The 26,627-nt window shown below is 44.2% G+C and overlaps 1 protein-coding gene and 1 long non-coding RNA gene across 3 annotated transcripts in view; both read right to left on the bottom strand.

The window, feature by feature from the left end:
• The window catches only part of LOC141726875 (putative HIT-like protein slr1234), a 127,030-nt gene that overhangs the window by 64,485 nt on the left and 35,918 nt on the right, over nt 1-26,627 (bottom strand). The gene's annotated exons all lie outside the window — the stretch shown is intronic.
• Nucleotides 554-25,707, bottom strand: LOC141726877 (uncharacterized). The gene is made up of 2 exons (XR_012577831.1): nt 25,584-25,707; nt 554-22,635 (listed from the first exon to the last, which is right to left on the bottom strand). It is a non-coding gene; the product is annotated as an uncharacterized LOC141726877 (long non-coding RNA).

Here is a 26,627-nt window from a genome sequence, read left to right as displayed (position 1 = left end):
TGTGGTTTCCCACTGTTCCTCAGGTATCTCTCATTCCAAAGGCACTAATAATTCCCATCCACAAAACTAAGTTATTACTTTAACACTTCTTGCAATAAGAGCATAAATTTTGTGAACTACAATACTAATTATTCCCACAATTCAAGCATTTACTTGTTGCGGTGTGAGGCAATATCCTGTTTCACCTATCCCAGTCCCTCAGGTGTGGCAACCTCTCCCTTCCCTTCCCCCTTGCCCCCTTGCTAAGTGCTGTCCATCAATCTTAACATTCCAGCAAGGGCGTCATGTGATTGGCTAAAGTTCAAAAGATGCTTCTCAGCCCTGAGGTCATTGGCCTGTCTAGGTGTCATTGTCCCCTGAGACTCCCCCCCTCCCACCTGGTTGGTGCTCACCTGTCCCTTCCCTCCCCCCCCCCCGGGCTTAAAAGGACACTGAGACCATGTGGTCACTATTCTGTTGGAGCTGTTACAAGATTCAGAGATCTGTGACCCTGGAATAAAGCTCTGGATTAAACCCTCTTGTCGCAGACATTTTTTCATAGAAATCCTTTCTTTGGGATTTGTTCATCTTCTGGGAAGCTGAGGCCCCAGAAGAAGAATGTAAACAATTGTTATCGGCTGGTGTGGAATGCAACAGGTGCAGCGGTGATTTGGCTTCTGTGAGTGTTTGGATTTGCTGACCACTCACAGGAGAGTTTGTCTTTGCTTTCTGCTGGACATAGAACTTTGTTATGCATTCTTTTCTATGCTATTCTTAGCTTAGCAGCCTCTGCAACTTCTCTCTTTATTCCTTTTAGTATAGTTGTAATGTATTATATATCATATATCAATAAATCCAGCCTTCTGATCATGAACTAAGATTCTCGTCCACTTCTCTCACCCTGAAGACCCCATCAGGTCGCTGTAATACCCTGTGGCAGAATCCGTATCCTTTTCCTTTTCACTATCGCTGAAAGCCTTTCCACCACAGGTAAAACTGAGTTCCTGCTTGCCTGGACTTGTTCCAGGTGCCAGCTGCAACATACAGCCAGCCAAAGGTGTCTCTGGGGTGAAACACCACAGCTGCCGCCTTTGGTCAAGCAGCAAGGGCCAGACGAGCCCAGGCATGTTCCATCCGGTAATATTGGGATCATACTCTAATTTACTTATAATCCAGCTAGCATGTCCAGTATCGGAATGAATAAAATCAAGTTTACAGTATGGTACTGATGGAGATGGTAATTCCCCTTCTTCCCTGTACAATTCAAGGGGTAAGGTCAGAATACAAAAACAGTCTTGATCCTTCTGTCTATAGCATTCCTCATCAAGGAGAAGTTTTATTCAGGCAGTGCTCAAAACCAGTGATATAAGCGTTGCCTTATTTCTTAATTAGGTGCTATTCTTTGTACATTTCTTGGATCATTTGGGTTTTCCCAAACCATTACCACTCAGTCCCCATTGAAAGTCAGTTCAGTATCACCCAGTTTAAATGTGATAGTCCATTCCTCAGGTTCTTTCACAAGTCCTTTGATTCTGCTGGCATGAATTTACCCTCTTTCCGTGATTTGGATTGTTGCTTCAGTAGTACCTGGAAAGGACTTCTTAATAGCATAGTAATAAAAGAAAGACAATACTGCATTAACTTTTACCATTCGCTTTTCTTCCAAACTTTCTGGGTTTAGCTAAAAGCTTTCTCCACAGCAGCCTCTTCTTCTTATATCCAGCTGTGCTAATAGCTACAGAGGCAAATTCTTCTTTCTGTGAGTTACAGTTTGTTAAATAAGAAAGGCCAGGCCGATTTTAACAGGAGATGAATCACATCTATTGCTTTTTACTTTTTGGGCAACATTTAATTGTTTTAGCCTTATAAACCCATTCTTCAGGAAAAAAACCCACTTCTTTTTAACAGCAAACAAAACAAAAACCTTCTTAAGAAAAATAAACCACTTTATGAGGTTTGGAGAGTCAGCAATCTCTGCTTTGATTTTATCTTTTAGTGCTAGCCCCCTCCCCCTCTTTTCACAGCCTTGCTGTCAACACTGTTCTTTGCCCTTCCCCTGCTGCTGCCACTTCACTGCAGGGCCCTGGCCAGTGGGAGCAGGGGAGAACAGCCACGGGCATGGGGACCCTGGGGGCATGCCTTGGGTCCCTTTCTCCCCCTCTCTCTCTTCTTCTCTCTTTTTCTCTTTCATTCTTTCTCTTTCTTTCTCTCTCTCGACCCACTTACCGGGGCCGATGCTGCCATCCTGGACTCAGGACCCGGATAGTCTGGGAGCCACTCCAGCAGTTCTGCCACTGAGCCAGCCCGCTCCTGGTCGGCAAATCTGTGTAATCTGCTCCCAGCACCAATGTTGGGTCATCTCCATGAATCTGACCCTGACCCTGTCCCCGAGATCCCGCTATTGTACGGGAGCGGTCAGACACCTCCCAACCTTGACAACCCCAAACTTGGTGTCCTCAGGTGCTCCTGACATTCTTTTTACTTCTTTAGTCAACTTCTCTTTTCCCTTCAAGGAGGGCCCATTCTGCTAAGCCCTTTCTGGACCCCAGTTCAGCTCTTAACAACCATGTGTTAAGACACTTACCTGCCTTTTATGCAAAAAAACCCACATTCACACTTCTGCTCTCTTCTAGCACCAAGACATCATCACTCCACATTCCAACATGCCAGAGTCTGCTAACCACCTCCCTACTTCACCTTCTCTTTTTCTTCTCTTCTTACTTTCTTTTTCTTTCCTTTTATTTTTCTCTTTTCTTTGATTCAACACACCTCAGACAGTTTGAGTTGTACACACAACTAATTCACTTCCAAAAGTAAGCTTACAACTTTCTTTTACTAGGATTTCAGTAGCTGTTATAGCTTAAATACATACTGGCTAGCTGTGGCTTACTGGGTCTAACATCTCTGATATATAAGCTACTAGCTTTTTGGGTGGTTTTTTTTTTGGTTTGGTTTTTTTACTTTTCCTCACTCCTGAATTAAAATTTTATGAGCTACTCCATTTTCTGTATTTATGTATAAATGATAAAGGATTTTTCTAACGAGGGTAAGCTTAAAACTGGTATTTATGCTAGTTTTAACTTCAACTCTTTTAATTTAACAGTATCTTCCTTGGTCCATTTTATATCATCTCCCTCTGTCAAATTTTCATACACAAATTTTACTGCCTGTGTGTACCCCTCAATCCATAATCTATAATATTTCAATAATCCAAGTAGTTTTCTGATCTCCCTCTTTGAAGAGGGAGGGAGAAGGGATAAAATTCCTGCAATTCTCTCATGGTTGAGTTTCCAGCTACCTTTATTTATTGTCTAAGATATTTTACCTCTGGTTCTACAAATTGCAGTTTCCCTTTTGATACCCTTAAGCTTTTTTCCCCAGAAAATTCAAAAGTTATATAGTAGCTTCTCTAATTTTTAACTTCAGTTTCTCAAAACCAAAAAGTTTCTATTGGGCTTCTTTACTGGGAGAATAGGGGTATTATGAGAAGACATATAAAGTTCTAATGTCTTATCTTTTATAAGCTGTTTTTTTTAATTACCAGCTTCAACTTTTCCCGTCCTTCTAAAGATATGAGGTAGTGACTTACACATATGGGATGATCTTCTCTCTCAATTGTAACCCTTTTGGAGTCAATATTTAATCCTCCCCTATTTCCTTCCCAGCCCAAACTTCCTTGTTGAACTTTTTTTTCTTTTCATTCTCGTGACCTAATTTTAAAACTTTAGTTGTCATTTTCCCTTCTTGTGGTATAACCTCTATTCTTTTTCTATAAGCCTTTTCTTAATAAGTTATCTGCAGCAGGCAATAATAAGACATCCTCCATCTAATTTTAGTTTCTTCTTCAATTACCACATCTTTTAATGACAGGAACTGTGACATTCTTTCCTTTTGTTCCTGTTCCTTTTACAGTGCTTTTGCTTACAGTATAACTTTTTGGAATATTTAACAGGCATTATTTATTTCTGCCCCTATGTCTGCTGCAAATTCCAATTATTCTTCTTCTTGGGAACCCACTTTTAAAGTTATCCCAGGCTCTAGATAGTATTTGTCCCCTAAAAAAAATAAAGCCTATGACCTCCCTATTCCTCCTCTGTGCCCATCTCTTTAAAGATTTTCAGATCTTTTGCCTGCTTAGGACAATTTTCCTATAATGCCCTTTGCCCCTCACAGTAAAAACAGACATTTCTGGAATGCTCCTGAGACTTGGTTTGTATTGGGGTTCTATTCTTTTCCTTTCTCCTGTCTCTACCACCTGCATATTTAGGAGTAGTGACTGTGTTGTTTTGATTTTTCTGGAAATTGTTTTCTCGCATGGTGGCTACCTTAAGTTTTGCTTTCAGTTTAGCCTTTTCTTCATCTCTCTGAACATAAACTTTCTGAGCTCCCTCTAATAAATCATCTAATGATCTATTATGCCAATCCTCAATTTTTTTCTAATTTTTTTTTTCTAATATCTGGCCAAGCATTAGTAACAAAGTTAATCCTTAACAATGTTTTTTCCCACATCAGTTTCAGGGTCTATCCCGGAATATTGTTTCATATTTCTCCTAAGTCTGTCTAAACATTCAGTTGGAGTCTCTTCTTTTCCCTCTGTTTTAAATGATCAAATCATGAGCCAAATTTATAAGAAAATTTAGCAAAGATTTATTAATTTGTCTGCGAGACCAAAGTTCGGTCGTTGAAACCACCACAGCCAAAGATACAGTGTCGAGCCCGGAGCTGACACCGGGTGAACCTGGATCTGACCTCCAGAGTGTCAGTCTCCCCCTGGTTCACAAATGCTGCCCCTTGCAGAGGGGTTTTATACAGTTTATTTTGCCCGAGGCAAAGATGACCAAATTTCCTCTGTATCTCTTCACATGCATAGCTGGACAAAGGCCGAGTCCAGGTGTGCCATTAACGTCAATTGGCTTCTGGGAAGCCGTGTATTCAGATAGATGTTTGGCACTGCTGACTATCTTGGTAGATACAATCGGCAGGTCGGCAGGTCGATAATCGCTTTCAGGTGGGCCCCACAGCTTGGGGAAGCCAGCGATTATCGACCTAGAAGCCTCTATTTTTACTTTAAAGTGTCGATGGTTATCTTAACATGCGTCCAGTAACTAGATGTATATGAATAAGACACTGCTCCTGATCAGGATGGTCAAAAGACATGGTTTGGATTTTACAATATTTTATACATTGTTATGAACAAAAATTCTGTTAATTTTTTTTTGTGAGAAAAAGTTACAAAAAGGTAGCCAGATCACTGTCCCTGCCAAGGTTCTGCGTGTTTTGTCATGGTAATCACGGGTCGTTGTAGCTTATCGCTCCCTTTGTATTAGCAGAGCCTTGCCCAAGGCTAAGTTGTACCTTTCCCAGAATAGTGAAGACACCTGAGAGGGTGGGGGGGGTTATGCAAAGTGACTCCAGGACCAGCATGCTTTTTGGGACCCCGACTCCAAACGCACAGAGAAAACCCCAAAAACAACGAGCCAACTAAGAGTTGAGAGACTAGAGTGATGTCTGGACGTGAGGAGCCGAGTGCTGAGCCTGCAGAGACTCTGGAAACCTTCGTTAATCCTCACCCTGTGTTCAAGAGCCCCTGGGCCAGGTCTGGGAGGAAGCGAGACTGAGATCAAATCAACATCTGACGGGGGACACCACGCCCTAAAGGCTCCCACGAGGACCGGATCCCCCAGCTCTGCCCCTCATGGACAGAGCTGCGCATATCCTCCTCCTCTGAGTCGCCCTGGGAGACGCGACAGGGACTGCAGCCCTGCCGCGCCGCCCAATCCTGAGCTGATCACTTTTAATAAAGGCATTAAAAAGGAGAAGAAGTCTCCTGGCCCTGTTTATTTCATACATTAATAGCATGGATTATCTCTACCATATACTACACCTCTAAAAAGCTGTCCCTTAAAAACCTTTTTTTGCATTTTGCCTTTGATATGCTGTCTCATTTATTCCCTTGATTATGAAATTTCGATAATTATTCATGTGTTTCCACCCATCCTCATTATTTTGACCCCAGTCAGGAGGTGCAGTTGGCATTTTGTCTTCTCTGTGGGTCCTTGCCAATTTATCTTTTTTCCTAAGCTTTAATTCCAGCTGCTCTGATTAATTGCCTTTCTTCCTGAGAAAATATTATTTTGATTATAGACTGTGTAATATACGTTATGAAATAATTCATGCTTATAGAGAGAAAGTATTTTATATGATTTTGAAATCCAAACGAGTCTCTGACCACAAGCAGCCGAAAGACAGATGTCTACTTGAATTCTGAGATTCCTGAAGGCAGCAGGAGAACAATACTCAGTTAACTTATGAATAGCTGTGGCCAGCGCCATGATTGCTGCTATCCTGAGTGATTGGAAGACGCCCAAGGACAATCATTGCCCTGTTGATACCATCAATCAAGATAGCAGGAGTCATCAGAAAGATACATCTCAACACGAGATTTCCCCTGATGATTAACACCGGCTATCGACTAGGAAACAGCAAACAGCGATTGTCCAGCTCTGCACAGTGAAAGAAACTGTCTTGAATATGCAGAGTTACAAAATAAACTGGGACTCCTCTGCCTCATGCATTAAAAACTGTATAAAACAGCCCCGCAAAAAGCAGCGCTCGTGAATGGGGGTAGATCTGATGCAGTAGAAGTCAGATCTAGGGTCACCCAGCGCCGATCCTGGGCTCGACGCTGTCTCTTTGGCTGTGGTGGTTTTGAGGACCGTATTTTGGTGGTGGAAAAAGAAAAAATAAAATATTTTCGCATTTTTGATAATTTGGCTTTTCGATTGATCATTTATAACAGACTGCATCTCTTCTCAAGTATAAATGTTTGGACTTAAAATTTGGTCTAATTGTTCAGCAGTGCCTATGGGATCCTCCAAAATTCCTTTGATTTATTTCCTAAAATTTCTGACCTCAGACGAAGTCAAAGGGGCATTTACAAACCTCGTTCCACCCCCTCTCATGGGAACCTCACTTAACGAAAATAGACCAATCCTGTTATGAACAAAAATTTGGTTAATATTTTTTTTGTGAGAAAGAGTTACAGAGACGCAGCCAGATCTGTCTCTGCCAGTGTTCTTAGTGCTTTATGGTAATACCGGGTCGTTGAGGCTTATCTCCTCTTTTGTATTAGTAAAAGGCCTGGCTGGGTGGGGTAGAAGGCCCTTCCCCGAGGCTGTGCTGTCTTACAGCATAGGGAAGACACCTGAGAGGGTGGGGGGGGTTATGCAAAGTGACTCCAAAGTCCAGAATGCTTTGTGGGACCCCGACTCGAAATGCAACGAGAAAACCCCAAAAACAACGAGCCAAATAAGAATTGAGAGACTGAAGTGGTGTCTGGACATGAGGAGCCAAGTGCTGAGCCTGCAGAGATGCGGAGTCCCTCTCGCCCTGACCATTAGAGTCGTCCCTGGCGGTGAGACTGGGCCACCGAACGCCGAGAAATTAAGATCTGATGGGGACATCACGCCCTAGAGGCTCCCACGAGGACCGGATCCCCCGGCTCTGCCCCTAGCGGACAGAGCTGCGCATATCCTCCTTCTCTGAGTCGCGTTGGGAGACGCGACGGGGACTGCAGCCCTGCCGCGCCGCCCAATCCTGAGCTGATCACTTTTAATAAAGGCATTAAAAAGAAGAAGTCTCCTGCCCCTGTTTATTTCAAATCCCTTAATCTCATTCTTTTATCTTCTATAGCTTTTCTCCTGTATTTTTAGGAAGAATCGGGAGAGGGCTTTTTTTTAACTCTACTTATAGAGTTTCAATAAGGTGCTTCCTTTAGAGAGAGTTTCTCTGAACAGCCGGAGCTGTGGTTACCAAGGGAACGGAGCTCAGGGCAGGACGGGGAGGGGCCTTGGCATAGCGTCGAATCTCGGTCCTCCAAGGGCGGGTTCTGCAGGCAGAATCGCCCGAAGAGGATCTTCCGGAGCAGACCAAGCTGGAGCATGGATAGCCCCCACATGGCTAATGGCGGCTGGTCCGGCATAGACAAAGCAGGCGAGAGACTCCGGCTGCAGTGGCGGTAGCCGGCCCGGGCAGGGCAGCCGGGGATGAGACAGACGGGGCAGACGGGATTTCCCCCCCGGTGCGGTCGACGTGGTGACCACATTTCCACACGGCAGGACAGACCCTCCATACCCGCCGGCACGACCGGCGGAGCGGCCGAGGGCCAGGCGGCTGGACTGGGGCAGATGGACTGTGCTGGAGCCGGCACAGGGGCTGGGGGATGCAGCTGCGAACAGGTGGGGGAACAAACAGATGAGGTAATCTTTTGTTCCCATCCTTTTTCTTACACCGTTTTTCTTTTATTGCTTTTTCTTGGGGTTTTTTGATATTTTTAAAGTTGTTATTTTCTTATGATCTCCCCCTCCCAGATGTGGTATATTCTTTTTCTTATGGATTGAACAGGGTTTTGTTTACAAATAAATCCAGAGCTTAACAAATCTAAACTTCTCCTTGGATACTTTGAAATGGTCAACGAGCTAACTCACGACCTTCTCATGTTGTTTTTCTCATCACCCTTTTATTTATCCTTTGGCAAATTATACATCTTTCAGTTACTTGCTTTGCTACTCCAAAAATCCCAATGCACTCATAGTTCCTTAAAAAAAATGATCACACAAAGCCTGAGTATCCCAGTGGGTTTTGTGATGCATGTCTTCTAATATTCCCTGTAATGGGTTAAAACTTTAAGTTTGTTCATCAAAGCTGACAAAGTTGCACCACCTCAATTTGTTTGCTTAAGTAAATTTCCAGAGTTAAAAGGATAAGGAAGGTGAAACCAAAGACAGTGGGTTTCACAAACATTTGTTTATCTGTTTAGTAAACTGTTAATATGGGTGGGGGGTTTGCTATGATTGATAGCACAGTATCAGCTTATCCGCTCAGTAAACCTAAGATTTCAGGAACTCAGCAGATTGAGCCTAAAATTCCAGGAATCAGACAAAGGAAAATACCAATCTTCATCTTCTGACCTCCGGTGGGGGGTGGACTATGACCACCTAGACACAAAAGAAGAATACACAGAGTACTACACATCAGCCCGGAAGAAGGACTGTATAAGAACTCCACGAAATATCAGAAGAGTGCGGCAGTGGTAGAGCGGAGACTCCCCTGTCGCCCAGCGCGCCCGGGGCGCTGCCTTTGTCTATTATCGCTTGCTGTATCAATTAATAACTTTCATTTCATTTGGACTTATTAGTCGGTGATTAATTCCCCACAGCAACTAACCTATAACATTCCCTAGTAAGCATTTTATTAACTGTCTTCCATCAAGATGTTTCTATTTCCCTGATCTGTCTTGTTCACCACCTATCTTAATTCCTTTTTTCTCTGCTTCTCTAAACTTTGGAATTTCCAATTTTTCCTCATTTGAAGTTAATATTAACTCTCAGCTCCATTTTCTGCTGCATCTTTAGCTTCCTGATCTGCCAAATTATTTATTTCTGAGGTCTTTACCTTCTGGTGTCCCTTAATATGTACTATAGCTATCTCTCTTAGATAATTTTAATGCCTCTAAAACCTCTAAAATAAGTTCCTCATGTACTAATCCTTTTCCTCTTGAATTAAGTAATCTCCCTTTTAAAATTTTTCTTAAGGTATGTACTACTCTAAAGGCATACCTTGAATCAATATATAACTTCTTTCTTTCTTTTTGTGCTAAATATTCTAGTGCCTTTTTTTTTTTTTAAGTCTATAATTCACAAGTTTGAGCCTTCTAGTTTATGGTTAATTTCCCTTTTTCTATAGTTTGCATGTTTTTCCCATCAACTTCTGCACACCCTCTATTTTGCAAGGAGTTGTATTTCTGTTAGCTAACATAACTCCCAAAGGGCTATCTCGGGGGTATCTCTTCTGGTATGCTTTTATTCCACCCCCCCCTTTTTTTTTTCCTGTATCCAACTTACTGGTTTTCTGTTCCATTTTCAAGATCTTATCTATTCATCCCCTGCTTCTGTTTCTCACTTTCACTAACAGCCTAAATACCACTTTTCTTTCAACTACTCACACCCAAAAATAAAAAACCTTTTTCTGACACTACTTTTCAATACAATACACCTCCCTCCAAGGAGATATGGTAAATCTTCTACATTACATATACTTCCACTTGTCTACATTCACTTACTTTTATTTCTCATTCACTTTCACACATTCTTTCACACCCTCAGGACACAAAGTGGATCCCTGTGGGTTGGCCTCAGGGTTTCAGTGTCGCGGGGCCTCCTGGAAGGGCCCTGACTCTGGTCACCTCCGGTGCCCGTTCACCTGTGAGGCTGATTTATGTGTCACTCACACTCTTTAGCCACCGCCCCCTCACCCTCCCGGGGGAGCAATAGCCTGTTTTGCAGGTCACACACACGTTCTGCCACAGCCCTCACCCATCTGGGGGACGATGACTTATTTGTGGGTCACCTATACCTTATGCCGCAGTCCTCACCAGTCTGGGGGACAATGGCTTATTTGTGGGTCACCTATACCTTAGGCCACAGCCTCCACCCACCCCGGGCTTATTTGTGGGTCACACATTCCTCTTTCCACTGCCCTCCCTTCCCAACTCGCCTGGGAAGTTGAGGCTGATTTTGTGTGTGACTCACCCTCACACACACAACAAGACAACAATAAGGTACCTTTTACTTTCACATCACCTATTACAAGTTTAGGTGTTACTGGCCAGTCCCGGTGCTATTGGAAATCCCTCAATCCAGCTGTGTTGTCCAACCCTAGATGCTCTTGGGCATTTTCTGTCCCTCAACCCAGCGGTGTGGTACAACCACAGATGCTCTTTGGCATTTAATCTTTTTGGCTGTGTTGTCCAACCCTGGATGTTCTTGGGGATTTTTTTTAATCCCTCAATCTAGCTGTGTTGTCCAACCTTGGATGTTCTTGGGCATATCCTCATTCCAGCAGAATTCTGCTCAACTCTGGACACTATTGGAATGTAAATCCCTCAACCCAGCAGGTTTTTTAGGGGCCCCTCTTGTCCTATTACCTAGTGGATTGGGCTAGGAAACCTTGCTCCCTACCTCCAAAGGATTTACAGAAACAAACAAACTCCACAACTTTTGTGAAAGTTGTAAAGCCGGTATGTTTATTACAGAGCTGGATGCATGTGGGAATCATTCCCCTAAAATGACATGCCTACCTCTGAGAACTCCAGGTCCCCTTTTATCTCCCTCTCAAATACATATGCATGCAATTTCACAATAGGCTCACACATATTCATTCCACTGATTTCTCTGACACTTGCCACTAATTCTTCTTTATCAGAAAGAACTCCTGGGCCAGGTTGCCCTGCTCTGTCTGCCCCCCCCCCCCCCTTATCTCTTGTCCTTCGGCTGAAGCAGTTCCTCCAAGCACAGGCCCTTGGCAAGAACAGGCAGTCAGACTAAACAGCAAGCTACAGACTTAACTCAAAGCTCAAAGATGTACATTTCACCTAAATCAAAATGGATTTCTACTCTGGAAAATTTTCCACTCTGCCTCATTTCCCCCTTTCCTAAAAAGAGTAAGTAAATTCTTTTACTTCATGCAAATTCCTATGACAATAAGCATGCCTTAGTGCTTTACCATGTACGTTTGATAAGGAGGTTAACACAGCTACTCGCTGTAGTATTCTCCAATTCCAAATTAACAATAAAAAGGATAACCCTAAACTTGCTCCAACTAATATTAACAAAACTACAATGGGATGACACAACTTATTAAAGATTCCATTTGCGGTTGGTGACCACCCAAAGATTACATCCCACCAGTGATGATCTGCATTTTGTTTTATTCTTTGCAGAATTCTGGTTATGTCTTTTGTATCATGTTGGACAGTAATTAGGGTTTTCTTTCTGTTTTCTTGAGTTTTCTTCAAGATCTCCAGCAGGTCTTTGGTGTTTAATTAATTGTTTTACCAATGTGAGGTCCATTCCAATAGGAGTAGGTGATAGTCTGTGATACATTGTATAATTGGTTTTAATCAACTGGTTGGATGTCACTGGGGTCAAATACGAAAAATCACACTCAATAATCTTAACAAAATTACAAATACAAAAATTAGAATGATTGCTACTAGACAAAATAACATTGTTGTTATCAATTTTTACTGCAGCACAGGCAGTCCTCAGACACACACCCTTTTCCATTATATATAAGCACAGTTTTCTGATCAGTGACTGAATGAATCTCGAAGTGACAAATACTTTGTTCAGTGTCGAGACACACATCTAGAGCAATAATAGTATTGCATTCACAAATGAATCCTAGTTGTTCTCTAGTAATACAAGATTCTAAGTTTACTGTTTGCACTTTTCCTTCACTTTTTGTGCTTACACTCTATGTTCTGAAGGGTAGAGCACCGTTGCTTTTCATGATTTAATCCTAGTGGAATGATGGGGTGGATAATGTACACAGTGGCATTACGTATGGTAAGCACAAAGGGAGTGGCCACATTAGAAGCAGGATCATAGGTGAAATTTACCATAGTCCACCAGCATTGAAACTTCCTTTCAAAATCAATCGCATTATCCCAGACAACCTTCTGAATTTCAGCTGGAAAATTACTTTCACTTCTTTCTTGTATGATCAAAGCTGCTGTTGCCTGCTTCCATAACTGTGCTTGTATACAACTGAAAACTAAAGACACATCATCTTGAACAGTACTAAGTGCTCCTACTATTAACTTGTGGTCTTGGTCCCCTGCCTTTTACCACTTTGGCAGTACTTTTGAAATCTGGTACTGGCTAGTTCTTAATGCCAATAGAGATGATTGTAAAGGCTGCTTCAATTTTGCTTGGCCACTTCTTGTAGTGGCCATCTTATTCATCAGTATTTCTGAATCAATTCAATTTAAAACTCTCAGTCCTTTCCCTAATATCCCAGTTAGATCATTTCTTATTCTGGTCTTGAGGTATACTTGTCTTTGTAACTACATTGTCCAGCCCTCAAAGGATGTTCTTAGGAAAGAGGAGCAGGCTGGTTGGATTTTTGAGATGTTAATTTGCATTAGCAAATCAACACGCTTGTGAGACTACTTTGGATTGAACAACAGTTGTTGTTCACCCATATTCCTCACTACGTATGGGCTTATTTCATACACTTTGGGTTCAAGTTTGGGTTGGGTCTGAACTGCTTGAGTACTGATGTGAGTTGTATAAGGTCCTGCCATTGTAAAAAGTGTAGTATCTATTTTAAATTTAAATGAAAGTTTGATAGCATCATGAGCCCAAAGGCAAGTTACTTCTACAGGCTGTATTAAGGTGAAATTACACCAACAGTCTGATTCACTTGGGCTCTCAAAAACTTCCTGGTGCCTGTATCCAGGAGAGGTTGAGACACCAATTGCATCTGGTCTCTCATGAGCCATCCCATTCACAACCAGGCACGCTGCCTTGATTTCTTCTCCTCTGATCCCTTGAAGTATCCACAGTTCCCGTTCCTGCCACTCCTTCTCCTCATATACCTGATCTCTGTGGATAGGTTTAAATCTTTTATCTCAGAAGGTTCTCCCATGGATCCAGTATACTGATTAAAAGCTTGGGACCAAGGCCATTCAGCATCACTTTGAATATAGGTGCTTTCTAATTCTAAGACTCCAGTTATAATTATATACAAAACAATTCTGTAAATGAAATTACAAACTACCCCTGGCAGCAATATACTCATTTTGCCTGAGTAAGTTTTAGTCTCAGTTCATTGTCTCCTGATGTCACTCTCCAAGGGGCTTCTGGGGCCTTTTTCACTTGAGAGTGGTCGATCCAGGCATTCTGCTCTTTTATCTTGATTGCGGTGAAGGTGGTGAGAAGCACCTGGAATGGTCCCTTCCACTGTGGTTCTAAAGTCTTTTCTGTAAGAGACTTAATATATACATAATCCCTAGGCTGTATGTTAGGTACTAGTCCATCTAGCTCGGGAGTCCTAGTCACGTTTTCCATTTTCTTCGAGCTGTCTACTTAAACCCACCATATAGGTATTGTGACTGGAACTCCAAAAGCTGTACTGTTTACTCTGGTCACCTTTCAAGCCTTGACAGTTCTGGTGGGGAACGTTTCTGGCCACCCTGAAAACGTATTTGACAATACTCATGAATACTGACACCACCCTTTCCATGGGAGTTCTGAAAAGTCAATTTGCCACTGCTGTCTGGATCCATGACCATTCCCAATCTGACCTAGTTTTGGTCTGGGGGTATTCTTGGGGTTAGTCTGGAGGCAAGGATCTCACTGTTGGTTTACCTGATTTGCGGAGAAAAGAAGAAACCTCACAAATTTGTAAAAGTTGTAAAGCCCGGTATGCTTTTATTACAACGCGCGCCAGACGCAAGCCTCCCCAAAAGGCATGCGTACCTCCGAAGACTTCGAGTCTTCTTTTTATCCCCCTTCCAAATGCATATGCATACAGTTTAACAATAAGTTCATACATATTCATTCCACGTGACACTTAGCACCAGTTCTTCTTTATCAAAGGAATTTCTAGGTCGGGGGCAAATTGACCTCGTGGTCTTTTCTGTTTTTCTTTCTCTGTCTCCTTGTTGTCTCTGGAATGCGGCCTCTCCTTCAGCTTTGGCTCCACAGACCCCTCACCTCTTCCAGACACTTCACCTAATTCAGGATGGATCCCTACTCTGTCTCATACCTGAGTAATAGTGGCATATAAATTCCTGGCAAAGATTCTTTCAATCAGATATGTTTCCTAGAAAGCCTGTGGAAACTACTACTTAAAAGTCAACACTTCATTTCAATGCACTCTGTAACGCTGGCAGCCTTGGTCATTCTGGGAAAGGAACGACACTTTATAAAAGCTTTTAAGTAGTTAGGCCCCAGTGTGTTTTCTGGTGCTTCTCCTTTACTAGACACCACAAAAATGGGAAGGGATTACCAGGTCCCTTTCAATGGTAGCCCACCCCTCGTGATTGTATGTCCCTTTTGATTAGTATTATTATATTCTGGCTTACCTTCAAGGGAAATCTGTCCATAATTACCTCACCTTTTGTTGCTTTCTTTGCCTCTCCATCCGCCAGCTCACTTCCTTCCTCCAATTCTGAGCTCACTCTCTGGTGTGCCTTAATATGCCTTTACAGGCAGCTGAACCGCTTCCAGCAGCCGTATTATCTCTTCTTTCCTTGTGAGATCAGCAGTCCCCTCTCCCTCCAAATGGCTCCATGTACATGCACGACTCCGAATGCATACCTCGAGTCTGTATAGATGTTTATTCTCTTTCCTTTTGCCCTTTCCAAGGCATGGGTCAGTGCAATTACCTCGACCTTCTGCACAAAGGTGTCTGTTGGTAAGGGTCCAGATTTCATTACCTCTCTGCAGGTAATCACTGCATACCCAGCATGTCGTTTTCCACTGGCAACGTAGCTACTCCCGTCAGTGAACCAGGTCTCTGCATCATCCAGAGGAGTGTCCTTTAAGTCTGGGCAGCTGGAGTAGGTAGCTTCAATGGTCTCCAGGCAATCATGGTGTACTGCTTCTCCTTGATTTCCACTGAGAAAAGAAGCTGGGTTCACAGTATTAGTCACTACTATCTCTACATCATCTTGCTCTACCATGATGGCCTGGTATTTCAAGAATCACTGCGGTGAAAGCCAGTGGCCACCCTTTACTTCCAGTACTGCGGACATTGTGTGGGACACTGGCGCAATCATATTCTATCCCAGGGTAAACTTGCATGCCTCTTGAATGTTCAGCACAACTGCTGCTACAGCTCTGAGGCAACCTGGCCATCCTTTGGCTGTTGCATCTAGTTGCTTGGAGAAGTAAGCAACTGCCCTCCGGTATGGACCCAAGTCCTGAGCCAGTATTCCCAGGGCAATTCCCTGTCTTTCATGGGAAGATAGAAAGAATGGTTTACTTACATCTGGAAGTCCCAAAGCTGGAGCTGACATGAGGGCACTCTTTAGCTGGTGAAAGGCCCTTGTGGCTTCCTTTGTCCACTGGAGATCTCTGTTTCCATTGGCAATAAGAGCATAGAGGGGTCTGATGAGCAGTCCATAATTAGAAACCCACAGCCGGCACCACCCTGCCATGCCTAAGAAGGTTCGGATTTCCTTTATTGTCTGGGGTTTCAGGGTTTGGCATATGGCTTCTTTGCGAGCCTGCCCTAAAGTCTGTTGCCCAGCACACACTTCGTACCCCAGGTAGATTACTTTCTGTTTCACTATCTGTGCCTTTTTCTTTGATACTCTGTATCTTTGGAGCTCTAGGAAATTTGGAAGGCTTACCATCCAGGCCACACACACTTCCCTTGTCTGAGTGGTTACTAGAAGATCATCCACGTACTGCAACAGCCTTCCTTCTTCCTGTGGAGCTTCTCAGGACTCCGGATCTTTGCAAGTTCTCCAATTAGAGTGGGGGGATTTTGAAGACTTGAGGCACATGGACCATGTGAGCTGTGTTTTGCACCTGCTTTTAGGGCTTTCCTATTCGAATGCAAAAATTTTCTGGCTGGCTTCATCGATAGGGAAGCAAAAGAAGGCATCTTTCAGGTCTAAAACAGTAAACCAGGTTAGCTCAGGTGTTAAACAAGTTAGTAAAGTATATGGATTTGCTACCACAGGATATAAATTCTTTGTTATCTTATTGACAGCCTTCAATTATTGGGCTGATATCTTCCCTATCTTCTTTTTTAGGGTGTACTGCTTAATTCTCACAGGTTGTGTCCCTTCCTTAAGCTTGATTACTATGGGGAGCATTCTTCACCCTCCCTGGTACATCAGACGCCCATATCCCCAAAAATACTTGTCCTAATATCTGTTTACTAATTTCCTTCTTAATTTCAATGGCTGTTAATGTTAAGCCTAGCATCTTTATATCATTTACCTCCAGAGTAATGTCCCCATTTTAGAATGTTTAGCGAATTGGGCATATACAAAAACTTGTAAGTACACGCTACTTTAAAGTTTTGCAAAAGTATGCCTTAGACTAGCCAGTTGTTCCCCACACTACAACACAATCATTCTCCACAGGTACTAAATCTTTATTTAAAACAGAATATATGGCCCCTGTATCAACTAAAATTCCACCCTTTTCCTTTCTTCTGGTCTCACTGCGTCTCGCAGAGGGGTCTGTTACCTCCTAGTTCTGGATGAAATTGGACTGACAAGAGGGGGATGGGTGCGAATGGGTATACCTTTGGAGCTTGAGTCCTCTACCCTTTTGGGGAGGTCCTCCTTATCCTTCCTTCCTTACCTTAGGAGGACCCTTTAACAAATCATATGTACTCATTTTGGGAGTTGTAATTGCTTTGTATTTCAGCATTATAAACTTTGTCTGATTTCATACATTGCTATCTTATGCTGCATGCTGAACAACACGTTTGATTTGCCTTCTCTTTGCTTTGTTTTCTTTTTCAAGAGCTAATATCAGTGGGTCAGAGGGAGCTCTGAACCCACAGTTACTCTGCCATTCTGGGTGACTCTTTAAGGTGAAAAACATATCAGCATACGGGACCTTATCCCCTTTACCTTCCCATTTTAAAATAGCATTAACTGAAAGAAGGTATTATAAATCTTTTTATTTTCTGAGCTGTCCCTACCGGCAGCTTTCTCCCAGTGAGCCCCTCTCAAAGGGGCTAGTTCAGGAACCGCTTTCCTCTGGTTGGTTCTCATTATCTCTTTCTCCTTGTACTGTCTTGTTTCCACCCAAGCCTCACAGTGTTTTTTCTCAGTTTTTCTCACACACAGACCTCCAGGTGGCAGGTATCAGATGTGATCCTGAACACATAATGTTATGAACAAAAATTCAGTTAATGTTTTTTTTGTGGGAGGGAGTTGCAGGGACACCATCGGGTAGGTCTCTGCCAGGATACATAGTGCTTTGTTATTGTAATACCGGGTCGTTGAGGCTTATCTCTTCTTTTGTATTAGTAAAAAGCCTGGCTGGGTGCGGTGGACCCTTCCCCCGAGGCTGTGCTCTCTTACAACATAGGGAAGACACCTGAGAGGGTGGGGGGGGTTATGCAAAGTGACTCCAAAGTCCAGAATGCTTTGTGGGACCCCGACTCGAAATGCAACGAGAAAACCCCAAAAACAACGAGCCAAATAAGAATTGAGATACTAAAATGATGTCTGGACATGAGGAGCCGATGGCTGAGCCTGCAAAGATGTGGAGCCCCTCTCGCCCTGAGCAGGGAGTGGTCCCAACGCTGGGACTAGCCACCTGGGAAGGTCACAGGAGCAACATCTGACGGGGACATCAAGCCCTAAAAAGCTCCCACGAGGACTGGATCCCCCGGCTCTGCCCCTAGTGGACGGAGCTGCACATATCCTCCTCCTCTGAGTCGCCCTGGGAGACGCGACGGGGACTGCAGCCATGCTGAGCCGCCCAATCCTGAGCTGATCACTTTTAATAAAGGCATTATAAAGGAGAAGAAGTCTCCTGGCCCTGTTTATTTCAGCTGGGAGCTCGTCCGGGATAGCCACGCCGCAAGAAGACTCAAGACTGGCCATCTTGGACTTCAGGACAGCTGGCTACCAGGACCAGAGGGATCGGCTCAGGAGCAGCGACGCAGAGGAGCACCGGAGCACCGGATTGGTGAGAAAGCCGGTGGTGGGAGCGGGAGACGTGCGCATGTGTGTGTGAATGAGACGAAGGCCGGCAGCCGGACCTTCGAAGTGAGAGCGGTCCTCTCAGTACCGCGGTTCGGGACTCCTGCGAAGGATCCGGCCGGGAACAGGGGGTGGAGCTTGGAATTAGCGTGAGTGAGTCGTCTCCCAAGGGGGAATAAAGGGCCCCCCCCTCCGGGCGTGCGGAGGGAATATTTGTATGAGTGGCACGCACCCAAAATAGGTCCTGACAGAGGGAAGTCAGGCAGATTTTGTCAGTCCCGAGAAGGATTCGGGTAGCAGTTGTAAGTCTCGAGAAGGATTCGCGTAAGATTTTGTCAGTCCCGAGAAGGATTCGGGTAGCTCACAAGCCCTGCAGGCAAAAGTAAGTCCTGGCACAGGAGCCAGGCACAAACCCCAGCGAAGGAGGCTGTGGTTTGCTTTTAAGTCCTGATACGGTGAAGCCTAAAAATTGGCGGGTTAGGCAAACTAAAAATCAGGCAGTTGTTCTTCCTGACTGAGGGAGTCAGGCACGACCCGGATTCTTAGGCCGAGGCTTCGTGTGTTCAAGTCCCGATAGATGTAAGACCTGACGTGGGGAAAGTTAGGCAATCAAGAGATTGGGCAGTTGTTTCAGTATAAAGTCCTGAGCATCAGGCAAAAATTTGAAGTTTCAGTGGAGGAGGCTGAAGCTCCTCAAAGAAGGTTCTTTTTTGAAATTACCGGTCAGTAAAGACACCTTTGGGATTTTTTACTGTTGAGACCTGTAAAATGGGAGGGTGTAATAGTAAAAAGACCGGTAAGAGACTGAGGTATATACATCCCAATAGTCCCTTAGGAGAACTGTTAGTAAAATGGGATTCTATAGAGGCCACGGAGGGATTAGATAAAGTGAAAATGATCCATTATTGTATGGAAGTGTGGCCAGAATTAGAGATACAAGGAGGATGGCCTTGGTGTGGGACAAAGGATAAGTGGATGTGCCAGCTGTTAAATAATTATCTGACAGCTCGAGGGGATACTGATCCTGAGCAATTATTGTATGTAGCTTGCTGGTTAAAGAGCGCTGTTGGGGATGAAGGGGTGCGAATTTGTAAGGTACAGAGGAAGAAAGAGGGGAATGAAGGAGGGGATGATAGGACTAGTAAAAGATGGGATCCCCTGGATTATTTGCCTCCTTCCGCCCCTCCACCTTATAATCCTCTTCTTCAAGCACCTCAAATGGCAGGTCCGGTTCTTCCCCCGGCTGCCATCTCACTACCACCTGCTCAGACTCCTCCTTCTACCTCTTCAGCTTCCGCTATGATAAACCCAGTATCCCCCCCAGTTCCTTCTGCACCACCACAAGTGCCTACTCCCCCTGCTGCATTCTCCATTCCTCCAGCCCCACTTAATATTCACTCAGGCTCTTCTCCCCCTCCTATTGCTGTCCCTTTACCTCCTCCTAGTTGGGACACAAATGCCTCCTCGCCCGATAAACAGCTATCAGCAAATACACCTGCTGATGGGCAGAAAGTTCAGGGTAACCCAGATATCCCTCAAAGTAGTTTGGCATCTGAAGATGGGCCATACTGTAGTACCAGATCCAAGACCTCCAAGGCAGAGAGACTCTTTCTCCTCAGAGAGGTTCCTATGGGAGGAATAGCAGGAGGTGTTGGCTTTGTGAATGCTCCCCTAACTGCTTCTGAGGTGAGAGGATTCAAGAAAGAGTTGGGGCATTTAGTTGAGGACCCAGTGGGCATAGCCAACCAAGTGGATCAATTTCTAGGTCCAAATATCTACACTTGGGGGGAGATGAATTCCATCCTGAGCATATTATTTTCTCCCGAAGAGGTCCAGATGATTAGGGTGGCTGGCATAAGAATTTGGGAGAAAGATAACCGTCCAGGACCCCAGGTGCCATCAGGCGAACAGAAATTGCCACTAACGGATCCCAGCTGGAACCCTAACCAGGAGGAGGGGAGGAAGGCCATGATGGAATATAGGTCTTTGATAATACGAGGGATCAAAGAGTCAGTTCCCAAAGGAACTAACACCCAACTGGCATTTGAGGGTACACAGGAGAAAGATGAAGCTCCTGCTGCCTGGCTTAATCGCCTAAGGCGGAACTTCCAGTTGTACTCTAGAATAGACCCAGACACCCCAGAAGGTCAAATGCTACTAAAAGTCCAATTTGTTACCAAATCTTGGCCTGATATAGGGAGAAAACTGGAAAAGATGGAAGATTGGCAAGAGAGGGACATAAATGAGTTATTAAGAGAGGCATTGAAGGTGTATTTAAGGAGGGAGGAAGAAAAAGCAAAGGCCAAGGCTAAGATCATGGTTGCTGTAGCTCGAGAAAGTGCAGGGTGGGCGGGACCACCACCAGGAGGAGGCAAGGATAGGCCTCTTGTACTGTCAGGTGCAAGAGGGATAGAGACACCTCAAGGCCCTTTGAGAGGACGACATTGCTATTACTGTGGAGAGCCAGGACACACCAGGAGGTTTTGTAGCAAGCTCAGTCTCGATGTGGCAATAGCCAGGGAACAAGATGATGTCTGGAAAGACCCTTAGAGGTGATGAGTAGAGGGTCAGGGGCTTTACACTTTAGGGGACCCGATGAAACATCTAAAAGAGCCCTTGGTAAACTTTGAAGTGGGACCCTTAAATGAGGAATTTGAATTCTTGGTTGATACAGGAGCAGATAAGTCCTGTCTCAACAAAGTAACATCTGAAGTTAGACAAAAACCAGCTAGGTAGAGAGGATATCCAATAGCACCAAAACTGGCCAGTAAAACTAAACTTGTAATAAGTGGTGTGAAAGTAAAAGGTAACTTATTGTTGTCTTGTTGTGTGTGTGAGAGTGAGTCACAAGCGAAGTCAGCCTCAACTTCCCGGGCAGGTGGGAAGGGGGCATTGGGAGTGTGTGTGTGTGTGTGTCTGTGTGTGAGACCAGCAAACCAAGCTTGTGTCCCCCGGGCGGGTGGGGGCTGTGACCAAAGCGTGTGTGTGTGTGACCTGCAAACCATACTAGTGCTCCCCAGATGTGTGAGGGAGCCGTAGCTGTAAGAGTGTGAGTGACATGCAGACAGCCTCACAAGTGAATGTGCACCAGAGGCAACCAGAGTCTGGGCCCTTCCAAGAGGCCCAGAGATACTGAGACCTGTGGGCCAACCCCAAGGTGAGGGGGGGCTATGGGGACCTGTGATTTTCTAGTAATAAGTTTGTGTCTTAAAGGTGTGGAAGAGTGTGTGAAAGTGAATGAGAAATGAGAGAGTGAATATAGATGAGTTAGAATAGAGGTTATGTAGATTGTGCATTACAAGTTTTACCACATCTCCTTAGAAGGAAGTGTATTGTGTAAAAGAATGGTGTAAGAAAAAAAAAAAAGGGAAAAAAAGAGATAAAGTGTAAGGGGTTGAAAGAAGTATTTAAGCTGTAAGTAAAAGTAAGAAACAGAAGCAAGAGATAAATAAATAAGATCTTGAAAATAGAACAGAAAACCAGTGAATTAAATACACAGAAAAAATAGGAGAATAAAAGTACTTTGAGAGTTAAGCTAGCTGAGAAATACAACTCCTTGCAAAATACAGAGTATGTAGAAGTTGATGAGAGAAACATACAAGCTATGGAAAAAGAGAAATGACTGGTAAGATTAAACAGAGAAGCTGAGTTTTGATAAAATCATTAACAGTAGACCATTAATGCCTGTGTTTGAAAGCCCGTTTCAGGTGTTCTTCATTACTAAGACGGTTGGACTCACATCACTCTCACCCCTGGTATTGGACCAGGATTCAACACCAAGTTTTACCCTCTGGCATTCTGGTATTGGACCGGACTGCACCCCTTTCTCCCTGGTATTGGACCAGACTCCACCCCTGTCTCCGTCTGGCATTGGGCCAGACTCCCAGTTTCTACGTCTGGCATTGGGCCAGACTCCCAGTTTCTCCTTGTGGCATTGGACCGGACTACACCCCTGTCTACTTCTGGCATTGGGCCAGACTCCCAGTTTTCCCCTCTGGCATTGGGCCAGAGTCCACACCACTCACCTCCAGGCACTGGACAAGGATTCATCCACATCACAAGTTAATTCACCTGGGTATACTGTGATTTGGAGTTGAGTCTCAGGAAGAGGAGTCAAAAAGACTGAACTGTATGGGAAAAATTGGTATCAGAATTCTAATATTGCTTAAAATGTTTCTAAACTGTTTTGTGTAAATTATGTTGGTAAAAAGTTTAAGTCTGTAAATAAGTAATTCTAGTTTAAGTTCCCCAATATACTTCTAAAGACTCCAGGTTAATCCTCTACAGAACACTCCTCTGGGGGAAACTAAAATTTGTAGGGAACAGACCAAGAGAGGCTTAACCAGAGAAGTGGGTAGAAGGGACTCTAAAGAGCTTGGAAGCTTGTCCTCAGAAAAAAAATTTCCCAAGAGGCAAGGCCGGGTGGGCAGGCTGTGCAAGATGACCCATACCGGACTCTTGGGAAGGGTAGTAGTGATAGCTCTAATTGCTGGTGGTGCTCTGGGAAGCCCAGCTGAGCTGTGCAGTGAGTGCTACCAACCCCTCTATGAGGAGGAATTGAGCTCCTTGTCGTGAGTCCACATCAGTTCTAACCCTGATTGTGTTAACCTCTCCCAATTGGTCCTTTATCAGAAAAATAAGAGCATGTATTGGATAGCCCAGAATACTGCCACTTTTAGGCAGCCACTCCTAGGAGAGTGCCCTATAGAGGAAGCCTGGTTGTGCTTTGAATGTGATGCTGCTGAAACAAGCTCAGCAGATCTAGTAAAAAGCAAAGAAATGGTGAAAATGGTAAGAAAAACTGTTTGTTACAAGTATTTATATGAGTGTACTGGAAAAGAGATAAACCCCTTTTGGAACACATTTCAGGGGAACTCTAAACCCCTAAGTTTGATCTCATCTGGCATCTGCATTGCTAGGGTGATAAAACCAATTTTCTTATTACCCAAAGAAACTGGATTAAGTTTAGGGGTTCCTATATATAATGATTTGGGAGAAATTAAACAAAACCGGGAAAGTGAAATAGAAATTGAGAAAATCCAAAATTGTAAAAGCCAAGTTCAGATCCCAAAATCTGTGTTGAACAAAGTCATTCGGCTCCAGGCAGTATTAAAAATAAAGAATTCAATTATTAGGGACATTTCAAACGAAATAAAAAGATTGGCATGTGTAAATAATCAAAATCAAACTCCTACACTTGATCCCAATGGGTGGGAGAATTTAGAGATTTTCAGAAAATATGTATGGGAAAAAGTGTTTTTTCTCGCTGTGTGTGTACTTGGAGGATTGCTCTTTTTACTATGCTTATTTGTCTGTTTTAGTAAAACAGTATTGGCTGTACAAACCAATCTGGAAAAACCAAGCAAAGTAACAAGGTTAAGTAAGCATGATTACCACAGTGCACAAGAGATTTATAGTAGATTCAAAACAAAAAATTGTGAGTTGATGAGAGCTTAAGAATTTAAGCTCGATCAAAGAAAAAGAGAGGGGACTGTTATGAACAAAAATTCAGTTAATATTTTTTTTGAGAAAGAGTTGCAGGGACGCAGCCAGGTCTCAGGCTCTGCCAGGATACTTAGTGCTTTGTTATTGTAATACCGGGTCGTTGAGGCTTATCTCTTCTTTTGTATTAGTAAAAAGCCTGGCTGGGTGAGGTGGACCCTTTCCCCGAGGCTGTGCTCTCTTACAACATAAGGAAGACACCTGAGAGGGTGGGGGGGGTTATGCAAAGTGACTCCAAAGTCCAGAATGCTTTGTGGGACCCCGACTCGAAATGCAACGAGAAAACCCCAAAAACAACGAGCCAAATAAGAATTGAGAGACTAAAATGATGTCTGGACATGAGGAGCCGATGGCTGAGCCTGCAGAGATGTGGAGCCCCTCTTGCCCTGAGCAGGGAGGGGTCCCAACGCCGGGACTAGCCACCTGGGAAGGTCACAGGAGCAACATCTGACGGGGATATCAAGCCCTAAAAAGCTCCCACGAGGACTGGATCCCCCGGCTCTGCCCCTAGTGGACGGAGCTGCACATATCCTCCTCCTCTGAGTTGCCCTGGGAGACGCGACGGGGACTGCAGCCCTGCCGAGCCGCCCAATCCTGAGCTGATCACTTTTAATAAAGGCATTAAAAAGGAGAAGAAGTCTCCTGGCCCTGTTTATTTCACATAAGATTTAAGATCTCAGGTTCTGAATTGGCTTGATCAGGAACCTTCAATTTACACTTGAGGCACAGAACAGCAATACCAGCGCCTCTCACAAACTCTGCATTGCACAGAAGGTGCCAGCCTCTCAATGCACCAAAAGCTCCCAGGAATTACCTGCAGACTATCCTGTTTATCACTTAACCTCTATGGCAGGTTGTTCTCAGTCCAAACTTACTATATTACCAGCTGAATTCCCATAAACTCATTCGTCTCTTCTATCTAAACTCTGCTTTACAAAATCTCAGTCTTTTCCAGTTCTCTTCCTGCACAATCTAATTAAAGCATTGTTTCTACTGACACTCACTTTACTGCCTTGCAAAAGGCTGTGCTCGTTACAGCAAAAACTGATATGTCCACAAATACAGACATACACACACACTACCCCACCCCCCTTATCTCAAATTCACGAGAGTCAGGGCTTGAATTGCTGGGGGGGGAGGAATTCCTGGAATTCCTTTAATTCATTTTACCACAGTTAAACATAAATCACCCTACCATAGTTCTACTGTGTAAAATGCTACACTTGTTGCAAACAAAATCCTAAAATCTCCACAAACACCACCATACAATCCCAAGAATCAAATTACCACAATGCTGGGGAAGAAGGCACACAAACTCACCGGGAAAGGGCATATCTCTCAAAGTGCTCACTTTTCTCAACACAACACAGCATACAATACTTCAGCATTTACCCACATCAGTTTTCTCTGGTCCTCACACACTCTGGACACAATCAAAATAACAGCACACAGTAAAATTCCAGGGATCAATTCCAAACTACTAGGGCAGAGGAACTCCCTGAGCTCGTTGTCACGGTTAAAATGTGCCCAATCGACACAAATCACTGCCTTTAAACACAATAAATATCCTCACCTACGTTTCTCCACTTGTTCCATTTCTCCGCAGGGCACACCCTGCCCCCACAGCCTGCCCCAGCCAGTGCCTCAAGCCTCACTCGACCGCTTCAGACACGGGGTAGAACTCCCCCCCCCCCCCCCCCCCCACTATGGGTACACCCACTTGTTCGCTCTCTCTTTCATACACCACGCACTCGCACGATTAACAAACACATTACCATTAACCACACAATGCATTATCCATACCATGTCCGGACACCACAAACACACACAGGTTCACTCGACCCACCCCCAGGGTCACTAGCGGTCGCTCCATCGAACCGGGCTGCCTGCAGGTACAGGAATGTCTCCCTCAGACATTTCTGAGTGACTTACTCAGACTTACTCGGCAGTCCTATCTCTCTCTTCCCCAGGGCCCTTTGATATACATAGTGCATCTTTCCTCACACCAGCAGATCCTTCTGTGTCTCCGCAGGAGGCAAGCTGAGAGAGCAGAGCTCCTCTGGCAAAATCCCAGGGCACGCCACAGAGGTCCGTCTTCCCCTTTTCCCCTGCGAGGACAGAGACGGTCTCCTGGCTGGAGTTGCCATAATAATTTGCGGAAACAAACAAACTCCACAACTTTCGTGCAAGTTGTAAAGCTGGTATGTTTATTACAGAGCTGGATGCATGTGGGAATCATTCCCCTAAAATGACATGCATACCTCTGAGAACTCCAGGTCCCCTTTTATTTCCCTCTCAAATACATATGCATGCAATTTCACAATAGGCTCACACATATTCATTCCACTGATTTCTCTGACACTTGCCACTAATTCTTCTTTATCAGAAAGAACTCCTGGGCCAGGTTGCCCTGCTCTGTCTGCCCCCCCCCCCCCTTATCTCTTGTCCTTCGGCTGAAGCAGTTCCTCCAAGCACAGGCCCTTGGCAAGAACAGGCAGTCAGACTAAACAGCAAGCTACAGACTTAAAGATGTACATTTCACTTAAATCAAAATGGATTTCTACTCTGGAAAATTTCCACTCTTCCTCAGGTCCAACACCTCCCTGAGATTCAGTCC

Source organism: Zonotrichia albicollis, chromosome W (assembly GCF_047830755.1).
Source record: "Zonotrichia albicollis isolate bZonAlb1 chromosome W, bZonAlb1.hap1, whole genome shotgun sequence".
NCBI classification, from domain to species: Eukaryota; Metazoa; Chordata; class Aves; order Passeriformes; family Passerellidae; genus Zonotrichia; species Zonotrichia albicollis.
This window is presented reverse-complemented; position numbering and strand designations above follow the sequence as displayed.